The sequence below is a fragment of the Phasianus colchicus genome, chromosome 3, assembly GCF_987193195.1.
Source record: "Phasianus colchicus chromosome 3, bPhaCol1.hap1.1, whole genome shotgun sequence".
NCBI classification, from domain to species: Eukaryota; Metazoa; Chordata; class Aves; order Galliformes; family Phasianidae; genus Phasianus; species Phasianus colchicus.
This window is the reverse complement of record NC_143438.1, coordinates 56872735-56894983: the sequence shown is the minus strand read 5'-3', so window position 1 is coordinate 56894983 and position 22249 is coordinate 56872735. Positions and strand designations below refer to the sequence as shown.

The window sequence follows — 22249 nt, the reverse complement described above, 5'->3', positions numbered from 1 at the left end:
TGTTTTCCTGCCCAAGACAAAGCAAAATCTGACTCATGTCCTACAGGAATCTGTTGAATAAATTTTAAAATTTATTTTAAATAGAAACATAACAGCTAATCTTTCAAAGGCTCCTTTTTTTAGATATTCAGTATTTTTGTTAATCCCAGATATTTGAGAAGTAGTAGAATTATCTAGTTTTATTATTATTTTTTTTTTTGCTTCTAATTAAAAGTTCTTAATTGCATTCATAGTCATATATACAGAACTATTAGTATCACCAATATATCCAGCCTTTATTTAATGAATTTCTTTAGATACTAAGCTTTTTACACTGTGGATTTTTATTGTGTTTTCAATAAAATGTGTCCATAAAACTATCATATAACAGTGAATAAAATAATACATTTGCATGTAGTTATTATGTTATTAAGCCCTAATTGTGAACTTCTGATCATCCCTTTCATTTATGACTTTATCCAAAGTTCTAAGAAATCTGTGTGCACAAAGCTGCAACATCAGTGGAGTATCTTCACATGGAGAGAGCAGCTAACTTCCTAGTGCCGTCTGCCTGAGTTACTGATTGTTGTTTACCAGGGCTTCTGGAAAATCAGGTTCATCAAATCTTTCTCTCCCATAACAGAACTTTTTAATTGGTGCAAAATGATGGGCACAAGCAATCACAACACTCTTGCACAGTAATTCATACTAAAATGAAGCTGGAAACTAGCGTCCCTTGGACTGACTTAAATACCATCATGGCATTCATGCTGCATGTTATACCAGGTTAAAATAGTGTTTAAACTCTACTCTGACTTCTGTTTAAGCTGTTAAATCCCCAGCCTCAACCCTTACTCTCTTGATCCTTGGTTTTTCAAGCACATTGCTCTTCCAAGGTCACATCAAGTTCATACAAATACACCAGCAAGGCAAAGGAACTTAGTTTGGTCTTTACACTCTGAAAACAGGCTTGCCTGCAGCAATTCTATTTCAAGTATCCTCATTCCCAGGTCAGTACAGCCTATTTTTGTTGTGAATTTTCCCTGCCACACATATTTACCCTTGGACAACACCTAGTTCTCAACCTCACCAGTATTCATCTGCTACTTCGCAAGTTGTCAAATGACTACTCAGGCGCTAAAAAATCCAACCAAGTCTCTCTAGAGTCTTAATTTAAGTGTTAGCAGGGAGCTGAAAATTAGCAGTAACGTTCCTGCCTGCAGCTACAAAAAAATAGCAAGAACTGACACTTTAATGATCGCTAAGAAAGGCTGGATAGCAAGTTTGTTAGTTGCTCTCCATTCCACCTTCACTGCCAATGCTGGATGCGTAAGAATTGAACCTATATTCCTGCAGTCTCTCTCTTGAGGGTAGGAATCTGAGCTACAAATGCAATTGTGGACAATAAATGGCTGTATCAAGTAAGTCAGTGAGGGCCAGCAATCTGCTCAGGAAGCAGTCTAGAATACTCCCCACACTGCTCATTACCGTGGAAAGTTTTACACACTGCTGTTCCTGAGTGCACTTGTCCACAAAGCTGGTTCTCAGAAATTTCAGCTCAGTTGTCTTCAGGGCTCAGTTACAGCACCCACTGTTTGGAATTTCTGCTTCCACGATCTATCTGAAAGTAGACTATATGTTTCCTGAAGCTGATGATTTCTGCTTGGGCACTCATTTGTAGGCTTGTGTTCTCAGGTCTTTGACAACTTATCACCACTGGGATGCTGACTTCACAGATGTATCAAACCAGTTGTGCATTCTTTTCACTTTCAAATAATCTTTCCTCACACTTGAAAGATGACTACTTCCCTGTCAGGCCGACATCCAGTTCACAGCCTGCAGACTGTGCCTTCTAACATTCATCTGGATAAGGCTTCTGTGACCACTTGATAAAATTGGCTGCAAAAAAAAAAAATCAATACCAAAAATGCTTCTGGTGTCACATTCGTTAATAGAGTAGTTCAGTTGAAAGGGACCTCTAGAGATCATCCAGTCCAACTGCTTGACTACTTCAGGGCTAAACAAGTTTTAGAGTATGTTGTAGAAGGCATTGTCCAAAAGCAATTGGAACACAGACAAACATTGGGCATCAACCATCTCACTAGGAAGCCTGTTCCAGTTTACCACACTGCTGAGGGATCTAACATTCGCACTCCACCACCATTTGCCTTGTCTGCTGCTAGCCATCAGAACACCAGCCAAGATCTGCTTGTGCAAGGTCTCAAGGTGCAACTGTATGCAACCATGTTTCCTGGAGACCTCAACTTGAATCCTACCTCTGTGCTGTCACCACTGAGCAACACCACTCTGCTGCACATTCACCATGATTTATCTGCTTGTAGGAGGCCTACATCCCACAACTCACTGTTGCAGCTTCCTTCTCTCTCTTTTCAAGTATTGTGGCATAATTTATTAGTGGCACAGCAGCATCTTGCCAGAGGTCCCAGTCTCCTTTTGTGTTGAAAGCCTATCATTGAGATAACAGATTTTGATAGATTGCATTACCGCTGGTCTCTCCTAAATTGCTGCTGGCAACAGCCAATACTCAGCCAGCACCCACAGCTGGCTTCCAGGACCATCTGTGTTGGCTGTGTTACAATTAACTGCACAGGGAATGATCTACTGACCATAGAGGCTACAAACATGTTGAACATTGCTATGATTGTCGTGGCTTGGTTTGGCTGGTTGTGCACAGGCTAAAAATAAAGTGACAGCAGTAGACATCAGGAAAAAGCATTTCACTTGAGACAAAAATCCCTAGTGACAAGCATTAAAATCTCATGTCAAAAAAAGTAGCTTAGGACATCACAGGTCCAGCTGAACTCTGAGCCCAGGAGCATGTTCTGGCTCATGGCTCCAGTGATGCACCTGAGCTGCATGTCCGTCCACAGCCTGCGGCACAGGCATGACAGAGAGTCATGGTGTGCCCCTGCAGGTTTGCAGGGCTCAGGCTTGGGACAGGACAGGGCAATGAACACAACCCTCCTGCAGTTTGGGCAGAGTGAGACATAGAACAGACTGCAGGAAGCAAGGAGAGCTGAAGAATTCGTGTCTTGTGTATAAACAGCTTTCTCTACGTGAACTTGGACATTTTTAAGCATGGTGTGAAGTTGACAACAACAGAAGAGATACCAGAGACATTTCTAGATTCTAGAGAGCTACTAAGTTTGGTGGAAAAATGGGCAACTTCAGAGCTAAAATGAACAACCACCCTCAAAATGAGGCATTTGAGAGGTATTGAATTAAGTGCCTAAAGCAGTTTATGAACAGAGTCAGAGATGATGGTTCACAGTTCACCTATAAAACTGTAAACAGTTTTGGAAAAAAGATTAATTTCACAGAACATCTTAGAAGTGTTCTGTTCTACTGTGAGATTCATTCAAAAGAAGAATGTATTGCCTAATACAAATGTATCAGGGCAAAAATATTCTTCTGGAATGAGTAATCACTGTATAGAGTTCAGCTGTGTAATCTTTCCTTTAATTGACTGTTCCCTACTGCTGACTGTTTCAGCGATTCAAGAACAAATATCAAAGAATAAATAAAGTGAATGTAGAAGACTTAATATATGACTAGACCACTCTTCATAGATATCTCAGACAATTCAATAGAAGAATTGAAGAGAGACTCACAGTAATTCTGAAGTTGCTTTAGATGGAGGTTTTCTCTCCTATGCCTAGTTCTGACTTAAGCTATAGCACCACACTGGTAACATAGAAGGCATTGATGTCTCTTAAATACGAAGGAGAACTTCCTCTCTGAAGCACTGCAAAACTGAGTCTAGTAATGCCTATCTTTCAAATATGTGAATACATTTCAAAAAAGAAATCACTACAGTGTCTAAAGAAAACAAGTTATGCCCTCTTTCTGTGTGCACAGCTTCCAGGAAGGCAATAGGATTCTGACTACACATACATCTTACTCCTATTCTTCTCTCCACATATCATATAGTGTCTGAACACACCGAGCGTAAAGGAACGGCTACAAGTACACACTCAATGGAAGCAGGAGTCTTCTATTTATTGTGATATGCCATGTGCCATTTCTGTGTGCACTTTAGTGTATGTATTTAAGGGACCTTATTTCCACCACAATTTATACCTAGCTATTGATAACAATTTAAAAATAAAACCTAGAATTTAACAGTCCTTAAAAGCCACAAACTGCTCATTAACCTGGCTATAGACATATATTTTACAACCTCTATTCTCAATTAATTTGATCTTCTGAAAAAGAGAAGCTAAGACTTTCATCCAGCAATCAGAGACATTTCCATTTTTATCTCCGGGAGCTGTTTTCCCTTGTACATAAGCACAGATAAGGAACTCATACTGAATTCAGATTCCATACCATTTTACAAACTACAGCTCCCACAGTGCCTCATCTTCAACAGATGACGGACATGAGGACCACAGTTTGTCTACCATTAAGCAATAAGACAGCAGTACAAATGATGGGAGAGCTCAGTATCCTGTATCATCCCTGAAACCACATCCTAAAACTACCTGAAATAATAGGTTATAATAACCTCAAGTGCCAGCTTATGGAAGGTAACATTCAAAAGTGAGTAGATGTATCAGATTGAGTTCAAAAACCAGAATCGCTTAGGGTAGAATATAGCAAAAACTGAAAGCAAAAGGCTGAAGTGTGAGCATACAGACAGTAAGATATATTAAGGATTAAAAGATAAAGGATAAAATACACTATTATCATTGTTGGTAAAGAAAGGAAGAAATGTTACTTTCATACCACTGGGAATTTTTAGGTATGGCACTAAAGAACATGGCTTAGTGGTAGGACTTGGTAGGTCAGGTCAGTTTTGATGATATTGAAGTTCTTCTGCACCTTAGAAGGCAATATGATTCTATGTCTAGACCAGTACAGATTTGATCTGAGGATACAGATGCCATATAGAAGGAGCTTTAAGAGGGCTCAGAGTACTGATACAAAGAAAAGACGGACAATAAGAGCCTTCTCAGTTGCTGAAGAGCACATTTTGTTATTAGTGCTCTAATTACACTCTTAATTTGATTTATGTACAAGTGAAACTCTGAGTCATGCTCTCATTAAAGAGCACATATCCCTACACTCTTTAGGTAAATAGCCAGTTTTAAATGGCTAGAAAATAGATTAATTGGATTAATTTTAATAACATTTCATTGAGAAGGCTAAGAGAAAAATAAATGAGATCAGTTAAATAGGTAATGGTGTAACCATTTTCTACACTCTCTGCTACGTTACAGAGCTCCAGTGGAATTCAGTCAACTCCCCTTCTAAAAAGGCTGCATGGCATGGACTACAATCACACGTAGCAAGAAAAAAGCTTCCTTCCTGCAGTGACCCAGCCAGAAGGCAGTGCCATTGGCCCAGTGGGCTGCAGTTTGATCAGCACTGAGACTCCTTCATGTTTCTGCTCTCACACATACCAAGAGCTGACCAATTACACAAGTATAATTGAGCTCCTTGGTGCTACTTTCTTTTCTAAAAACATTAATTTTAAAATTAAAACTCTTGATTTTTTTTTGGCCCACTTCAAGCCGGATCTTTAAATTTTAAAATATTTACTTTACATAGAGGTTATTTATTTTGACAAAAATGAAAGCCATCTTGTAGTTTTTTATTATTTTGGTTCAGAAAATTTTCTGGATTTCTAATTTTTCAAAGTTTATTTCATTGAACATTTTTCTTGTTGTTTATACCTTACTTCAGGACACAAAATAGATTGACAATGTAAGCAAGATGCGCTGTAATAAAAAACCAAAGACAGATATGCAGTTTAAGGTAACACATCTTAACAATTTTAATGTTAAGCACTTAAAAGAAAGTTTAAGCTTGCTGGATGAAACTCTTTAGCTTCTCTTATTCAGGAGATCAAATTAGATGAGGACAATGATTGTAAAATATAGGTAGAAAAGTTGTTTTCTTGTGATATATAATAAAATCTTTTGGTTTATATTTTAAGTCAAGGACATAAATGCGTCCTCAAGCTGAATGTCCTGGATCTGTTGAAACAGTTTCTGCCCTGGATATCAAATTTGACCATCTATTTTGACTCTCTTGATTGTAATGTCAATTACAATCACATTTTCAAATAGGGCAGTCTACCACAGAAAGAGAAGGTATAAGTTTCAGTCAGTCCTGCTCACTATGACACCACAGTTCTCATTTTAAAACTAATTCCTCTGGCTTCTACCTAACAGGATCAGTTTAAGAAGCATGTCAAATATGCTCTCAGTTGCTTCAATAGAACCTTTCCATCCTAACTATGTTTTTCCTCTCATGGGCATTGCACATTGACTATTGCAGTTATTTAATTAATACCTAATCTTACCTTCTCACATAGCAAGGCTTTCTGCCCAGGTAGTCATAAACAGTGGCCAACTACTGGCAACAGTGCTGTCTGAGCAGTTTTGCCATCCACTTCCCCACACCTTTTCTGCCATTGTCTCCTTGATATACCACTGTCAGCTGCCCAGCAGATGTGTGATAAAACCAGTCCATGGTTGGGGTCACCTCACAGCCAATAGCCACAGCAAGGAGTGGGGCACAGGTAGGTGATGGCACAGCAGCACACATCAAAACAAACTTGGTGTCGGGTTGTGTGTGGGTTTTTTTGTTGTTGTTGTTGTTTTTTTTTGTTTTGTTTTGTTTTTTAAATCATGAGCTAGGAAAGGAGAATACAGCCAAGAACAATTACTTTCAGAAAGTTAATGTTAACTCTGGGACACTGAGGCTGTTAAGTTTTCACCTGGAACTTCCATTGGAAGTGCTTGGCCAGGTAGCTCTTACTGTTATCAACCTGCTCAAGTTAAACATGTTTCACACTTCCAAAACTAAGAAGAAAGGGTGAAGTCCAGACACTTCCCTGTGATTTTCTTTCAAAGCATTCAGTGGAACCAGAATCCATGCAGGAAGTTCTGAATAGATTATATTGCTGATAAACAAGCTTAGAGTTACATTTAATTAAAAAAAAAAAAAATACTACTCTGAAAACTTATTCTTCTACTGAAAGAAAAAAGTACCCTGAGAGAGATCCTTTCAAATACCTATAAGGCCCCATCTAATGCACAGGACAAATACATACTTTTTCCTCACATCATCTTTGTGATATACAGTTTTGCTTGTTACATTTTTAAAGAGATAGATTGATGTTACATTAATGGACACAATCTTCCTTAGCATCTTTTAGGCTTCAGATTCATTCTGCAAACTCTAAAAAGTACGCTGGATATTTTATTGGATCAGAAGTGTCCGTATTTCCTTGGGATTTTGCCTACTTCCCCTTGTTGGGAGCACATGTGCAAGATGTGTAATAGCTAGAGGGGGATCTAAGTAAAAGCTAATACAGACACAGAATATGTATTATCTCCTTTCCACTATGAATACACTGAAAGCATCTTCCTGTAAACAATATTCATAGGAACATCTTCAAATATAAAACTGCATGCCAAGTTCATGTTTACAGACATCTCTGGAAACAAGGCAGAATTATCAATCAACATTTTATACTGATGCAACACAGAAGTTGCAGCAAAGTGAAGCAGTCTTCCATCACTCTGTCATATGATTTTTGCTAGTAGGTGGAGATTTGGGTATCATATCTATGAAAAGAAATATGATCTATATTACTGATTTGAAATAGATGAGCTTTAATCAGACACTGCACTCACATGTCACACTGGAGCACTTTCTGTGCATCAACCTGTCTGAAACCCACAAACTGTCTGGCAAGCCCAGTTGGAGTATTAGATTGGAGATACAGTCCCAGCTGCAGCTAAAGTGAAAAATAATGTGGAAAGATTAATGACCTTAGGGAGGATCGGGGCAATAAGAGCACAAGCATTTCAATGAAAGAGACCGTTAGGGTCCTTAAGTACTATATATAACTAAGTTAAGGCATACAGTCAGGAATTGGGCCAGAACCTGTTATTTATGGAAATTCAAGTGGTAAAGAGGGCCCCAAAAGGGGAGCAGAGTCAATATAAGCATGGATAGCAGCAATGAGATCTTGAGACCAGCAGAAAGCAAGATAAAGATGAAGCAGCCAGTGGTGTGATGAAGCAGGTCAGAGCAGATTTCCAAGCAGTCTGCATGTTCCTAGAGCATCTTTTACACATATGAGCTCAATGTCTGTAACACAGGGCTTTGGGCACTGCCTCTCCAGAGAGCTCAGAAGTTAATAACCTGGAGAGTGATTGCCCCCAGCTAAGCAATAGCTAATTACAGAAACCATTCAAGGCATTCATTGGCATATGTACCAAAGTTATTTTATTTTTTTAAGTTGTTTGTAACAGCTTTACAGTTTTCCCAGATCAATCCTAAATCTTTTGAAATTCCAAGAAGGGACGGACACAAAACATCTCAACTTCCCCAAATTCTATTACTCCCAGAAGAACAAGTATAGTTTTGTCTCATTTCAATCATCAATTCTGTAATTTTAATACTCATGCTTTATTGTATAATCCATTTATGACTCAGTGCAGCTCTAAATAGCCTCTAATGAGAAACTGAGTAAATACCTGATTTAACAGGTATTTAACATTTTTTTCTACAAAAAAGCTATGCAAGCATCCTCCTGTACTATTTTTCATACATAACTGGGAATTGATTCTGTCATATCCTCAAAGCTAGTGCAAATTTTTGGGCATGATCTCTTAGGAAAAAATACCCTGGTCAGGAATAACCTGGTGCTGAGCATATTTCCCAGAACTCTAAATTGGTGGCAACAAACATTTACAAGCAACACTTAAAATACAACATGAAAGTGACAGACTGAAAAAAAAGAGTCTTCTTGTCTTCTGTAAAATACAAAATGAAGCCTCTTTGAGAATGGATGCATTGATCTTGACCATAGTTTTTTTCTGCCACTTATTTTTTTTAATTTTCTCCAGAACTCTTTTTTTAACTCACATTTGAAACTTTTACCTCAGTAACAATGTGGTGATACCAGACAGACCAAAATTCCCTTTCCTTCCACAACAATTTTTTATATCTCCTCATTGAGCTTGGAGAGAAGAAAAGAAGACAAACTATTTTCTGATCAAGTATTGTCTACTTACAGGGCATTTTTGAGTCTGGAAACCTGTACCCTCAACTGAGCCAGTTCTTCATGCTGCTTGGTGTGCCAGGTTTATTCAGAGCACTCTACTTCTGAAAGAAGCCAACAGGTTTTCTGAGTGTGACTACTCACAAGTACCCACATATTCTGCACTGCATACCCCTAAGCACATGCTTCAACAACAGAACTACCTATGACTCAGATTTAAAAACAAATACAATCATTACAATCTCTGTGGGGAGGCTTTATGACTTTCATGCTATGGTTACGCTGGACTTTCATTTTCCATACTCTCAGTCCACTACACGGTCATGTATAACACCAACATTCCAGCAACCCCTGTTTTAACCCCTATTGTAACCCCTATTTTTGAACTTACAACCACCTGTGGAATGTAGCAGGCTTTGGGTTGAATCTTAGATTCCTATTCTCTGTGTAATTATGGGTAGGACTGCCCACATGGCCTCCAGCTTCTGCAACAGAAAATTGTAAGGATAAATACTTCACTACTCTGGAGGCTGGAAGAGAAAAAGGTCTTTACTATTGGGAATATATTAAAAATTGAATTTGGTAAATCCAACTGTGAATCCAAGAAATCTTATTTGCTTGTCAAGTCACACAGAAAAAAACACTAATTCAGAACAAAATTTGTTTTCCCAATACATTGGTACAAGTGCTTCTACACAAGCTATCCTCACTCCCTAGGCAACTTCTCAGTTTGTGTTTCACATCTTATGTGAGACCACCTTCCTAATCCACAAAGTTACCAATGAATCAAACATGAGTCACATAAATACATTTCATACTCAAAAAAAAAAAAACCACAAAAAAACAAAGAGTTCCTTTCTACAGTAACTATTTTCTGATCATGTTTTGTTTTATTTCTGTGGTTAATAATGACTTCCTCTAGACTTGTCCTTCTCAGAAACAGAGTGCTTCTTTACTTGTGTTTTAAAACAAAATTTTCACTTCTTGTAACAGAGTTTGACCAGGAAAATAATTTTAAGAGGTTAACCTGACCAGAAGGCATCTCTCTTACAAGATAACTATTGGCTCCTCTCAGCTGGAAGCTGGAAGAGAGACATACACATTTAGAAAACTCTACTTTGGTGGGGGGAGTTAAGTGGTGAAGGATGAGGAAGAAAACAGGGTTATACAAAAACAGAATGAAAGCTACTGCAGTCCTGAAACATTTAGCAAATTGGAGAATCAGCTTCCTGACATGTTACTTTATGACAGATTTAATGGAAACATTTAAAGAATGCATTATACCACCTTAATTACAGGGGTTGCCCTATAAAATATATATCCATCCATTGTAGTAGAACGCCATCTTTCAATATTGATTGAGTGTTGCAAGGCAAATTTGAATATAAGGTTTGAGATTTTCTGTTCTATGTTGTGTGAATATCCTCTTACACTGAAAGAATCTGGGATGCATTTGATCAATTCCTCAAAAATGTAGTAAAATTATCTTCCAAATCAATTTGTATAAAACAGAAAATAGCGCCAAGAGAAAATGATTCAACAGCTTGTCATCAGATCATATGGATGACAGGGTTGGGATAGGTCACTAGTCTCTGACGTACCAGTCCAGGCTGGTATCTTCTGACTTCTCATGCTACATTTGTTTACACCACTTCTCACTCTGCTTATTAACTGAGTCACAGAATCCGTATCAATAGCTGAGGCTCACAAATGGGATACATATTTCTAATACAAAACATTGAAAGTCTTTATTTTAGTTACCTATGATCACACAGCTTGCACTTCTTCCTGATCCCAAGTTTTCATGAACTGCTCTCATTCATTAAGTTACCAATCATTCATCTAAGGCTAGGGAAGTCAATGATGGCACTCATGATAACAACAACAAAAATCAATAGTTATAAAATAAGATCCACTACAGTGCCTAACAATTGTAAGACATTCATTAGCTAGAAACATACAATTGCAGTCAAGGAAAAACAATCTTCTACATTGGTTCACTGGTTTCTACATCTGTTCTGTAGTTGTACCCATCACCTGCTCCTTACAGGTCAGAAAAGAGAATTCTATGGTCTCTCTAAAGCCAATGAATGCATTGCCATTCATAATATACATAATGATTTTACCTTAATCCCCTGTCGATTCAGCAATCAGTGTATTTCCACCCAGCTACAGAAACTTCTGTCCATTTTCTGCTCTGCGTTTTGGATCAAACCCCTTTTCTAAACTTCAAGTTTTCTAAGACTCCAGGAAGAAAAAAGTCATTTTAAAAAATTCCAGACATTTCACTCCATGGAAGGGCAGTCATAGTGTTCAGGCCACATGTAATTCACACCTCTACTATCAGAAGATAACAACACCAGAACACAGAAGGACAAGATCCTCCCTAGAAGGGGCTTTGGGAACTAAAACTGGTGCTCAAAATGTGCTAAAATACAGCCCTTGAATTTGAACCCTTTTAGAAATGCAGTGAGCAGAATGGGAATTAAACAATCTCACTTATGTTTCTCTAGGTAGGAGGTGACTCAAGTACTGTAGAGTTAATAAGGTCAAATTGGCCACAGACTGCACTTTCCATTTTCCCTTACATAGAGCAAAATGCACTATGGAGTAGTGAAAGAGTGTCAAGAGACAGGATAAGAAAGGAAAAGGTATGGCATTTTGAGGTCTTCCAAACCTCTAGACAAAGAAGCACTGTAAGCCATTTCTTAACTCATTTAATGTATTCAGCTAATTTGATCAAGAAGCAGAAGCTTGAAAAGCTTCCACAGACATTAGTATGGAATAATGCCCAATTGCCAAAATGCATATATTTTGGGTTAAATTGATATGGCTTTCTCTTCCTGCAGTGTGAGTTCATAGCTCAAATATTTCTGCAGAACAAGCTACAAATTTATGGGGTTCAATAAACGTAGTGAAAAAGTGTGAAGTACTAGAAATCTTGATAAACTTGATATGTTTCTCAGAAGACTATGAAAGAGCTGGATTGGATTGTTTGCCAAAAAGCAGAGGAAAAGATCTCTAAGCTAAATCTTACTGGATCATAGATGACATCTGACCAATGGGAAACAAATCCTTCAGAGTTTAGCAAGTACCAAAACCTACATAGCTTCACCAGAGCACCATATATTAACACACATTTGACAGCTTCGCTGACAGGGGCTTTAACTGCTTGATCATACAGGAATTTTGGACTTAGCCTCCCAGGTAGGCATATAAATATTTTCTGAGAAGAAAGAAAACCTAAAACTTCTATGCAGAGTGCATATATAATTTGTTTTCCCCATCTCTCTCTAAAGCAGTAAAAAGTAAAGATATCTGACCATAACCAAGTTTTTTTCAGTCTGAGACTGAACACACAAACACAGCTTTTACACATGAAGCACAGACCACCAGTATTAATTTAAGCCTGAAATTCTCAGTGTTCACAGTTGTCTCAGCTTCATCTAGAGTCAAAGGGGTCAACATTCTGACATAAGTAAGTATTTAAATCAGGCCATGATGGCCAATCTGCCTGGTACTAAAACAGACAGCAGATACTTGCCCAGTGTATCTGGCCACACTTAATTTCCTAACGAGGGGCTAATTTAGGGAGTCAGTAGAGGAGAAAGCCTTAACGTAAAGAATGCTGTAGTCCTAGCTACCTATAAAAGCTTTAACCTCAGAACTCAGGTGCCCTGCTAAGTGGCACTGACTTCATAAGAGCTGATAAGAATATTCATAGAATTGAATCTCTCTCTCTCAATGATTCATGCTGCCGATCCTCAATTACCCATTTTCAGCACCACTACTACATTAAATGTGAAAATGCGTGCTCCTCATTACCTTCAGTACTGTCCTTTATCCTACTTACAGGAAAAAAACTGAATCTTAACCACTTAGCAATTTCTGGGAAGATATGTCATAAATTTAGTCACAAAAAACTTGATCAGAGTTTAGAAAAAAATAAGCAGTTTGTCTTACTGGAAAAGTCATTCTATAGCAAGCAAGAAAGTTGAAAAACTGCTGTAACTTTATAAAATCAACTTTTCTTTTAAGAACCAGCATGAAGCAGTATCTAGCACCACTAGATTTAGAAGACAGCATAGTAACAGACATTCTTGAGCAAATTTCATCATAGGCACCACCCTAATGCAACAAAATGTAAAGTATGCACCATTTCACAGTTTCTCTCAGACATTAGTACACATGGCAGTGCGTTTCACTTACTTCAGAATTACCAAGTTGAAATTGCTGAGCCATACTTACGCCTTGAAAATTGCTCCAGTGTGGCTCCAGTTTTGGTGATACAGCCTATGATTACTAAACAGTATGCTTGGCAGAATGGCTGCCAGATAACAAACATTTTATCACTGTGGCACTAAATTGCAGCATAGACCTGCACTACAGGCTTTGGAGACTGATACTATACTCCACACTTATGTCCCTGCATCTCCTTCCCAAAGTCCCTTAATCTTTCTTCTAGCTTAGCAATTGTTTTAAAGAACACACACACACACAAAAAAAAAAAATCTGTGAAGAGCCAGGAGAAACTTTAAAAGTTACATTTTGTAATCAATTTTGGTGGTGGAATCACTCACTACAGGAAGAGGGAGGTGAAAACTGGAAAATATTAGATGAAAAGTCAAGTGACAATAAAATAGCAAATGAGAGACAAAAGTGATGGTAAACATTCACAGATTGAGTCTGTGAATATATTGCACCCGATATACAAAAATTCATATTGCAGTATGCTTGGAGGTTGTCTTGAGGATACCTACAGAATAATCAAGAACTAACTGCAGTTTCTGTTTGTACAACACAAAAGTTAATGTCTGCAGCTAGCCTGAAGAGCCATGAACACTGCAGTAATTAAACTTTTTGGTAGGTTTGGACTCACAAACAAGTTTGAAAAGCACTTAACAAGCTCAGGCTCAGATGATCTTTAAAGGCCATTTAAAAGAGGATCCAGATAAGTTAAAGTTTAACTCTGAAAAAAAATACTAGGCTTAGGAGAAAAACAAGTATTTCAGCTTTGCCTTTCTGACCCATTTGCTCCTGCTTGTTACAGTCTAATAGGAAAAAAAACATTTTTTGAAGAAGCTGTTCTCTATGACTACATTTTCATGGAAATCATGTCTGAGAAAATCTATAACTAAAACCCTCTTCAGTAATATAGCTGCTAAAGAGGGGAAACCATTATCTATTGATCCAGCTAAAGAACAGAGTGACTCATGGGTTTCCACTCTGTTAGAAGCGTGGGTCAGGCCAATAATCCGGAAAGAGGTATTCATAGGAGAAAAATCAAAGACACTGCAGTCATCGCATTACAGTCAGCTCCGTATCATTGCTGCACAGCATGAGAGCATGGTTGAGTGGTCACGCTGCACTGGCTGGTCTGGAAACATTTCCTTGCTTCATTTCAGAGAAACTATGTCTACACCTGTACTAGCAAATAACGTGATCCAAAACATTGTCAGTAAGTCACTGAATCACAGGGGTTGGAAGGGATCTCAAGAGACTGAGTCCAAGCCCTCTGCTAAAGCAGGTACCGTACAGTACGTGACACAGGTGGGTGTCCAGATAAGTCTTGAATATCTCCACAAAAGGAGACTTCACAACCCCCTTGAGCTGCCTGTTCCAGTGCTCCATCACCTTTACTGTGAAGAGTTCCTCCACATGTTTGTATGGAACTTCCTACGTTCAAGTTTTATGCCATTACTCCTTGTCATATCACAATGCACCATCAAGAAGAGCCTCATCCATTTACATCCCATCTCCTTTTAGATATTTATGAACATTAATCAGATCCTCAGTCTTTTTCTCAGGCTGACCAGCCCCAGGTTACTCAGCCTTTGCTCATACAGGAGATGCTCCAGGCCCTTTATCATCTTTGTGGCCCTCCACTGGACTCCTCCTAAGAGATTCCTCTCTTTTTTCACCTAGGGAGCCCAGAACTGTTCAAGTATTCTAAATGTGGTCTCACCAGGGCAGAGCAGAGGGGAGGATCACCTCCTTAAACTTCTGGTCACACTCTTTTTAAAGCACCCCAAAATACCAATGGCCTTCTTGGTCACAAGGGCACACTGCTGGCTCATGGACAACCTGTTGTCCACCAGAATACGACCTTCTCTGCAGCGTTCCTCTCCAGATGGTTATCCACTAACCTGTATGGCAGGACAGGCTGAGAGAGATGGGGCTCTTCAGCCTGGAGAAGAGAAGGCTCTGGGGAGAGCTGATAGCAGCCTTTCAGCATCTAAAAGAGCTATAAAGAAAAGGGACAGACTCTTTAGCAGGGTATGTTGTGATAGAACAAGGGGAAATGGTTTCAAACTAAAACAGGGGAGATTTAGACTGGATATAAGGAAAAAGCGTTTAACAAGAAGGGTAATGAAGCACTGGGATGGGTTGCCCAGATGCATGAATATCTTGCCCCTGGAGACAATAAAGATCAGGCTGGACAGGGCACTAAGTAACCTTACCCAGCCATAGGCATCCCTGTTCATTGCCGGGAAGTTTGAAAATATGACCTTTAAAGATTCCTTCCAACTCAAATGATTCTATAATTCTACACACACAGTCAACAAGTGGCTTGCTATCCAGGTCCTGATGTCTTCCAATGCCACTGATGTTTTAAGGTGTTGGTCACTTGCTGTCCAGCTTCCTGAACACCTAAGTCCAGGTCCCTTCCACTAAAATTACCACCACTGATCAGCTGAAATAGCATTTAAACTGTAGATCCCACAGCCCTTCCTTACATCCTGAGACATACAGTGCCAGGCAGACTTCACAGGAAACCCTGATTCAACTGAGGAAACAGGTATCTCGCCACTCAGTCCTGTGGACATGCCCTGAAGATACCAAACACACTCCTAGCCTAAATTAGGCATGTTACTACTGGGAGGAGAGGAGGGAAACTTGCAGTTCAAATCAGAAGAGGGAGCACAGATAAATACAAGTAACCAGAAAGATCAAACTGAAACAAGGTAGTACAGCCTGGGCTATTTAAATACTTGATCTAACCTATCAGGTGCCCAGTTCTAGTACTTTTCAGTGCTTTGCAACAAGATGAAGACAGATGTGACATTTGTCATGGCTTGGTCAGGTACTGGGATTCATCTTTCTTTTGTACACACCTCACTCAATCGCCTTCTGACTAGTTTACAGGGCTTCTCACTCAACTGGTCATTTTTCTGCAGATCTTTCCTTGAAATTCCTCTTGTGCATGATATATGGAGCACCAGCATTTGGCACAAGGCTGAAAATCCTACTGTATGCAAGCTAATACAAATGAATTGTTGCAACAGAGTGTAATAATGATTAGATATGGACTATTGGAACCTGCAAGAATATATGTGAGCAGCATGCACAACAGTGCCCAGATGGATGTTCAAACAGTCACATATAACACACACTGAAGTGCTCACTGAACTGTGAAAATATAAATGGGTGATACTCAGACTATCCTCATGGTTAATACAGATGCAACCACTAACAAAGTAAAACTGTAATCAGGGCTGCTTAATTTAATAATGAACTCTGATTTTCTCTGAGAGCTGCATTCAGCAGTTTTCAATTTGACAATATTCATGCATAGATGTTCCTACCATTAACCCAGTTTCAGATTAAGTGATGTTTAATGAAAAATGAGCAATGAGTACTAAACACTGAGTGTACACTGGAAAGAAAGGAGGGTTAAGAAATAAAATTTATCACAAGGGGAAAGCAAATAATCTATTTATTAGTTTTTTTGATTTTTTTTCCTCCTGTGTGTTGAGTGAGAGGAAAACAATCAGTAAAAGATCATAAGATACACGAGAAGCTTGGAAGTCTGTGTAGAAAGGCTTAAGAGTCACTGCCACCCTCCCAGTTCACTGACGCATTTTGATGATATCATGCAATCTGGAAGCACTTCAGTGCCATGGAACAATGGCTGCCTTCTATCACCTGAGCCTACTGCTCTGGTATAGTGCTTCTGTATACTCTCCTCAAAATTAAAGCTACTATTGCATTTATTCTTCTTGAAGTTCTTTATCTTGACAGTGATTATGAGCGAGTAACTTTAGGGATTAATTTAGCCCATGGTTTCCTTGCAAAATATCTGCAGGCAGATCACAATTCCCTTCACTTTAAAATCCAAATGGATTTGGTGCTTTTTTCCTCCAGTGAATTAATCTTGAAATTATTTGCTGTCCTTGATATCTGAACTGTGCTATTCCACTGCCTCAGCCCAGCAAACACCACAGTCATTTTTACCTCGCAGTCTGTATAGTAATGCAAGACCTAAGCTAGCGCTAAACCAAAATCCTGCATTTATCTAGGTGTATTATTTCAGATCAATGCTTCTGAAGAGTTAGATGGGTAAAACTTCATTGCTTGGATGTGGGGAAAGGGGCAGAAGAAGACGACAAGGCTGAAGTACTTCCTGCAAAGCTGTAATAAATTTTGGATGAAATATGAATTGAACTCAAAAGAGAAGTTCTACACATTTAGGAACCTTAGTAAAAAAGAACTTTATGAACACTCCCACACAGCTGCCCTCTCAAATGGTAACAGCGAGGCACCCCGGGCATTGCAGGTCACAGACCTCTCTTGGAGGAAGAAGATTTGCACCTGAGCACACATGTATGCCACAGATGCCTCTGGGTCTGGCTACGTGACTCAGTACACTCATCAACAACATTCAAACTACCTTGAGAAAAATCTACCCTCTTCTGTAGTGCTTTTTTGTTTGACTGTTTGCTTTAGGTTTGCAGATCTTAGCGTGCATGAATTTTTCCCCCATGCTGCATCTCTGAGCTTCCCTCTCTGTGTTCCTGTGAGGAGAGAGGCACTAAGGGAGCAAAGGCACCAAGAGATATAGCTGTGCCATTGGGTCTGCTGGTGCCATCCCTAAGGTAATCAATCTGGCTCAATGCAAAGACTCATTAGCTAGCATGTTTGCTGCTTTACAGCTACACTGCTTGCAAAATCAGAGCAGGCATCTGCTTGTGTTATGCTCAGTGATCAGAGACCTCACAGAAATAGGACAGGAAAACACATACTGGGCAAAGTTTCTACATGGTCAGTGAGTGTACAGGAAAGACCACAGTAGCAGACTGCCATTGCTAAGTAGGATAAAGTATCACTATGCACTGGAGAAACGGAAGAGTCCAGGAAAAAGGACAAAGGGAAATGCTTTCAAATTAAAAGAGGGGAGAGACTGGATATAAAGCAGAAGCTTTTTACAATAAAGGGTGAAGCACTGGAACAGGTTGCCCAGAGGGGTAGTGGATGCTCCATCTCTGGAAGCTTTCAAGAGAAGACTGGATAGGGGCTCTGAACAACCTGATATAGTTATAGGTGTCCCTGTTCATCACAGGGGACTTGGACCAGATGACAGTGTTCCCTCTAATTCAAACAACTCTATGAATCACTGAAGATTGACCCTAAACAAATCACAGGTGTTTTCAACTTAGAAGATGTTTTGTCAGACAAGCCAATAGAAATTGTCATTAATACTCTGGAATTCTTGACAACCACCCAGTTCAGAGAATATTACTTTGGCATTAAGAAAGCCTAACAGTAAGTTTCTCTTGACAGCTAAAAAAAAAAAAAAAAAAAAAAAAAAAGCAGACGTAAATTAATTTAATTCCCCTGTATAATACTGAACTTTCCTCTGTCCATCTACAATAGAGCCCTTAATATAAATGTGTATTTGGCACTTGTCTTTGAAAAGTTGAGTACTACTGAGTATTTTTTCATTTGGACACTTCTTTACCTGGATCTGTACAAATAAAGCTTCTGCTGAGTGAAATAAAGGCTGGAATTGGCACAGAAGTTATGCACTGAAAGGCAGAGCATTTCCTATGCTTAAGAAACAAAGGACTTCTTAGGACACACTTCTGTTATTGCATATCTTGTTTTTCATCCTCTGCCACATAGAAATTGGTGATTCTGTTTCTTGGAGGAAGTGATTTTGAAGAGTTACTTGCATCACACTATAGAACAAGGATTCAACATTTCAGGGTGCATCCCATCTTCCACTTCCTAAGATGCATTCCTTCCAAGTGCAACCCGTATGGTCCTTCTGAGAAAGTAAGTATTGTCCACATCCTAGTACCACCCCATTAAGAAATTCTTAATTATTCACTTCTTATTTGAACTCCAACATAGTCCCATACATTCTTTCTCCTCTCTGTTCAGTCTTTTTTTTTTTTTTTTTTTTTTTTTAAAAGAGGAAGTAGGAGCTCCTTACTGCTGAGATTGTGAACTAGTAGTGGTAGTCCAGATTTTTTTGCTTTCTCTCTGTTTATGAAAACATGATAAATGCCTTTTTTTTTTTTTTTTTTTTTTTTTCCTTCTTCTTCTTCTTCTTCTTCTTCTTCCTTTTGTGACTACTTAATGCACCCATAACCTACACCTTTACATAGATTTCTTTCATAGATAAATTCTGGGTAAAGCAGCTGCAGGAAGATTCAAGGAGCCAGTGAAAACATACATTTTCACAGACACCATTCACATGAAGGAAACTACTTATTTGCTATCTGGTAGCAATGACAGGGCTTGTTAATACCCCACCAATATGCAGGGAAATGTCTATTATTGGGTAATAGTTACCTACCCTAAGAAGCACCTACCCATATTTATTTAGACTTTCCTATTAATTAGAATCAAAGACTGGGCATATAAACAAAAAACCTCTATCAAATACAGCACACATCACCAAGCAATACCACTTTCAGAAATACAGCACTTGAAGAGTGAAAAGCTGGCTCTTAAATGCCAAGAAAGTATTTGATATGACTGAGAAATATAGTTTTCCTTTAAAAAAAAGGAAATTGAACTATCATGTTTTTTCTATTTTGTGAAGTTATGTTGACTGACAGATTGATCTTTGCTGGAAAAAAGTCAGAAGTTAAACTTTGATAGTACTTCAGTCATGCTTTTCAAGTTATTGAGCTTTAACACTAACTAGGTGCCTATGACTGGCATTACTTTAAAATCTTATATAGGATGTAACATTAATGAAAAAGAAAACAAAACCATCAAAACTTTTGTAGGAAATAATCAATGGGAAGAGAAAGGAATGTGGATTTCACACATGAAACAGGACGGAAAGAGCAGCAGTAACATCAGAGAAGCAAGGTTCTAAGCTGCAACAAGTAAGGATTTGCTCAAACACAGTAGCTGCAGATGGAGAAACAAAAGGAAGAAACTACTTACCTTCAGAAGGCCTCAGGTTCAAAGGGATCTTCAGCAAGATACCCTTTCCTCCACTGCCAACCCTTAAATGAGGTCTGGGAAGGGGTGGATCCTGGCTCCACCCCTTCCAGTCCCTCACGTGCATTGCATGCACCTGAACTCCCCTGGGTTGGTCCTGCCTTCCCACCAGGTGCTCAGTCACTGATTCAGGCTGCCACTTAGCATTCCCACTACAACAGGAAACTGATTTTTTTTTTCTATTTTTCATTAGCATAAATCTGCCAACAACCTACACTCCAAATGTTGAAATTATGCATAGATTCAAAATATCTGTTTCCTATAAGTTCTAGTTTCTATTACTGCATCAGTCAAAGCCTTTCATTAGATGGCTGCTGTTTGTTCAGAGAAAGCGTTAAAGAAATAGGCTGGTTCTTTTGCATGTAGCAGGAGACAGACAGGCAGACCTGAAAGGTAAGCCTCATGTTGAGCTTCCCTTTGGGACTGCCTTGCAGACAAATCTCTTTACATGCAAAGACAGCCATCTCCAACCCGTGAAGTGAAGAGCTGGTGAACAAACAGGACTGCTTGATGGTAGAAGAATTTTGTGGTGGTGGTGGTTGTTTTGAGTCTCCTTTTGGTCAAAATAGGGACAAAATAAACACAAAAGTTTCAATATTTCCAGACAGCAAGAATGCCCTTGAGCCTTTCACCTATTTGATGAGGGTGATTTTTCATCAGGCTCACTGCTGATACCATCAGGGAAAATGCTTCTCCTCTTTTGAACTTTGCTTTGGTTCTGCAGAAGAATTTATCAGACACAGCCCATTTCGAATAACTGAATTCTGTTCCCAGGAAGAAGCACGTTAGGATGAAACTTTAACAGGCATTTCCTATATGTGGTAGTCAGAAACAATCAGCTATTTCTCTATCAAATAAATAGGAAGACTATTCAGTCAACAGAGCTCAAATTAAGTATTTGCACATTGTAGGCAAATTAAACTGAGGCATTAATTCTTTCCTGTATTTATTATTGGGGTGTCCTGCAGTTTCCTTCATCAGTAATTTTTAATCTCATCTGGTCACTTTTTAACAAATTATACTGCTTTTGCAGCATAATTATGTACTGTATTTGCCAGTTGATTTGATCCTGAAATACTATCAATTCTGAAAAAATGCATAAATAGATGGCAATCAGTTTAAAATGTGAGTTTTCAAAGATGAAACCATTTTCTACCATCGTTTTGCTCTAACACATGCTGTGATCCTCAGTACTAGAAAAATTTCCTTTGCTATCAATGCACTCTTTGACAAGTTATGTACGCATGACAGTGACTTTGACAAGAACATTTTTACTCATAACCTGTTTCTTGTGGTCAGTTAAAGTAGATATCTTTCCTGCAGTAAGGTGCAAGCACTTGTAATAGCTTGCATTATCATGGGCTCCTCAAATACCACAAGGTCTCTAGAATCCAGCAAGCTGCCACTGACCGCCACCTAATCCAAACCCCCAAATTTAACTCATTCTTAATCAGGGCTTCTCAATTTATTATTATGTGGTCTTACTGACTTCATGTAGTAATGTGGGAGTGTTTATGATCAGCTAGGAGTACATTTGCATTGCATGAAGAGTTCTGCTCTTCGGAGTGATTACACTGCATGAGCCTACGCAGCAAGGGGCTGCATTTCTGCAGTGCCCTTACATAGCAAGGGCTAGACAGCATTTATAACCTGAAAGTTAAGGGTTGGCACCCAGGTTAGATTACATTTGTTAAATGAAGAATTTTAGTAAAATTCTGAAAATGTAGGTAGACACAAGACCTGTAGTGAGAGGCAATGAAGAAAATGTTGCACTCTTTATGGTTCCTAGTTTAGAAGTTAAAATCAAGTTTACTGAGTCCAAAAAGTGATTTGTTGTGACATTTATCTGTCACTTGTATTTAAGCCAGCAGTACATTAGTGTGGGAAACATTTTCAGATGTAATGAAAACAGGAATGATACTTATCACTCATTTTATTTCTTTTTACCTCCTTTGCTAGTATAAAGCTACCAAACTCTGCGTT

The 22249-nt window shown here is 38.8% G+C and overlaps 1 protein-coding gene and 1 long non-coding RNA gene across 3 annotated transcripts in view; both read right to left on the bottom strand.

Annotated features, from left to right (window-relative positions):
- The window catches only part of XKR4 (XK related 4), a 227827-nt gene that overhangs the window by 115819 nt on the left and 89759 nt on the right, over positions 1-22249 (bottom strand). The gene's annotated exons all lie outside the window — the stretch shown is intronic.
- On the bottom strand, positions 172-21257 carry LOC149918603 (uncharacterized). 2 transcript variants are annotated; one of them, XR_016465177.1, is made up of 4 exons: positions 20210-21257; positions 9417-9510; positions 9039-9129; positions 172-1878 (listed from the first exon to the last, which is right to left on the bottom strand). It is a non-coding gene; the product is annotated as an uncharacterized LOC149918603 (long non-coding RNA). The 2 variants fall into 2 exon arrangements; XR_016465178.1 differs by having other exon boundaries at positions 173-1878; positions 9423-9510.